Here is a 3,414-nt window from a genome sequence, read left to right on the forward strand (position 1 = left end):
CCCGATTCCCCTGCATCGGCAGGCGGACGCGCAACCACTGCGCCACCAGGGAAGCCCTCTATTTAAGTTTTAATAATGACTGTGTTTACCAACCAACTTGCTAAATTCCTGAAAATTTAACAGTTGGCTTTTGTGAGCTAGGATAAACTGCCTCTAGCACATGGGTAGCGTTCAAGGCAGTGAGGGATGTTAGGGGTGAAGAATAAAGAGAGTTGGCTACCCCAGCCTCCCACCAGCCTATTTCCACAAAGGCCATTACAGAGTCTTCGCGCAAAGTGGGAAAATCCTCACCACAGAGGGCGTAGGGAGAATTTCTCTGACAAGGAAGGTCTGCCAGGGAGCAAATGGCAAAAGGGCATTAGATGTTCGAGAGGTTTACTGGGGCGGGAGCAACAGAATGTAGGGAGAGCCTTTAGGTTCTGATGCATGTGTGATCCCTGTGGAAGGAAAAGAAGACTTGGTCTTGAACTGCAGCACAGTTCAAATGAAGGTCTGGCCAGGCCAATGGGGAGACCTCAAGTCAAGGTCGCCAAGAGGAGGAGTCTCACATTTTGCTAAAATGGGCCTGCCTTGGCACTTCTGCATGCTCTGTCGTTGGCTGGGAGCAGCCCAAGGGAGTATGGCCCCAGGGAGAGGGCGAAATGTCCAGAGGGGTAGCAACTGGGTCCGTCAGTCATTTGTACTCCTTGCAACAGGAGATCTGAGCAGCATATTTTCATAGGGTTGGGAGTTTAGGGAACTTGAAGCCATCTGAACATTCCCATATGTTCACAGTTCAGCATTCAGGGTCTCGCTCTTTCCCAATCTATACTCTGTCTTCACCTACGAGATCTTACAAAGCTGTGAATTCAAATGATATTTTAATTCAGCAAATTAAAGGATCATTTTTTTTTCCTTTTCTTTCTCAGTTCAATAGCTGCAAGATATGAGATTACTTTAGACAATCCCAAGGACTTCCTAATTGGGGAGGTTTGTGTTTGTTTAAAAAAAGGTCCACAAATTATTTGATACATCTGTCTTCAAAACGCAGTGTCTAACCCCTTTTCCCTTGAATGTGGGCTGTACCTAGACTTGATTTTAAGGAACAGAATGTGGAAGAAGTGATGAGATGTCATTCTGAAACTCAATCATAAAAGACATTGTGGCTTCCTCCTTGTTCTCACTTGAATCATTTGGGAGAGACTAGCTGCTGTGTTGTGAGGACACTCAAGCTGTCTATGGAAAGGCTCACATGGCAAGGAACTGAAGCCTTCTGCAAATAGCCATGTGAAAAGCTGTCTTTTTGGGCTTCCCTGGTGGCGCAGTGGTTGCGCGTCTGCCTGCCGATGCAGGGGAACCGGGTTCGCGCCCCGGTCTGGGAGGATCCCACGTGCCGCGGAGCGGCTGGGCCCGTGAGCCATGGCCGCTGAGCCTGCGCGTCCGGAGCCTGTGCTCCGCAACAGGAGAGGCCGCAGCAGAGGGAGGCCCGCGTACCACAAAAAAAAAAAAAAAAAAAAAAAGCTGTCTTGGAAGTGGATCCTTCAGCCCCCATTAAGCCTTCAGATGAGATTGCAAGCACTGCTGACATCCTGACTGCAACCATATGAGAGATCCTGAGCCAGAACCACTCAGAGAAGATGCTTCTGAATTCCTAACCCATAAAAATGACTCTAATGTTTGTTGTTTAAACCATTAAATTTACTGATTATTTGTTATGCAGCAATAGATAACTAATAGATTTTTGTGCCTGGAAGTGGGATGCTTAACTAGAATGTAAAATGTGAAAAGGAGCAGGATTGAGAAGTGAGTTGAAACTGGAAGAACTTTGAAGAAACTGTTGGCAGAAGTCTCATAGACTGTGAAGAGGCTGTGGGTGAAGGCTTGCAGGAAAATGAGGTAAATGCAATTGGAAATTGAAAGAAGTGATCTCCTTGTTATGTAATAGCAGGAAGTTTATCCATTCTGTCACCTGAAGTAACATGGAAAGTAGAAAAACTACCTAATGAACTGGTGATGTAACTAAGGAGATTTTTATACAGAGTGTTGAAGGTACCGCCTCGTTTCTTGCTGCTTATAGTAAAATGCAAGAGGAGATCGATAAGCCAAAGGGACAGTTTAACCAAAAGCAACCAGGACTTGATGGTTTTGTAAACTCCTAGCCTCTCAGATGACAAATGATGTTTAAATTAAGAAATGATTTGTAGCAAAGATCAAATCCAAAAGGACACATAAAAGGACATGCCAGGAAAACATGGTCTAAAGATGAATCCAAGGATGTAATTGTTATATCCCTTGTTAAGACCTCAGAAAGTTCAAAGATGATGCTTCAGAGTACATTCAGGCGGACAAAAATTCTACTGAAATTTTTAAAAGTGTGCCTCACAGTTTTAGTCAAACAACAGAGCATCTAAGAAACTGGAGGATGTGGTTCTTCAGCATATTCTCAAGGTAGAGAAGGGCTTAGCTTCAAGATATTTGTGGGGAATTCCCTGGCTGTCCAGTGGTTAGGACTCTGTGCTTCCACTGCCCGGGGCCCAGGTTCAATCCCTGGCTGGGGAGCTAAGATCCCCAAGTAAAAGAGATTTGTGGTTTTGGCTCTTGAATAATGATGTGGACCGTCTAAGATTCACAGGAGACCTGCAAAGTTTTTTGAAGAACTATAGTGCAATAAACCCTGCCAGCTTGGACTAAAATGGGGGTTGTCTAGAAAGGGGCTAAGTGTATTTTGCATATGAGAGCAAACTGTTACTGAAGTGAATGTAGGTCAGAATTCTTTCTCAACCTCCCCCTCCAAAGTCATGCCTGCACCACTCCTGCACCAACAGGCCAGCAGAGCTGCTGCAGATTATTCTCAGTTCTGGCACCTCACTGACAGCCATTATATCACCCATCATTCATCACGTTATCTTCTTCGATTACTCATTAATGGTGTGTTTCCCTCACTAGAGTATAAGCTCATGAGGGCAGGGAATGTATAGGTTTTGCCTAGTGTCCTGTAGAGTGCCTAGAGTCCTACATAGTTGGGGCTCAAACTATGCATTTATTGAATGAATGGATGAATATCAGGAATGGTGAAGCACCAAAACATAAAAGGCAAATTTCCCGAAAAAAAATTTTTTAAGAATTGACAGTTATCTTCTTGGGAGAGAGTGAGGTAGACTAGAAAAGGACATACCTAAAAAAAACTATGATGAGGGCAAAGTTTGAGGGGACCATTATCCCCTGTTTCTCGTCTTCTTCCTCTTTTCAGTATTATTATTATTATTATTTATTTATTTATTTTTTTGCGGTTCACGGGCCTCTCACTGCCGTGGCCTCTCCCGTTGCGGAGCACAGGCTCTGGACGCGCAGGCTCAGCGGCCACGGCTCACGGGCCTAGCCGCTCCGCGGCATGTGGGATCTTCCCGGACCGGGGCACGAACCCGCGTCCCCTGC

Source organism: Physeter macrocephalus, chromosome 7, assembly GCF_002837175.3.
Source record: "Physeter macrocephalus isolate SW-GA chromosome 7, ASM283717v5, whole genome shotgun sequence".
NCBI lineage: Eukaryota > Metazoa > Chordata > Mammalia > Artiodactyla > Physeteridae > Physeter > Physeter macrocephalus.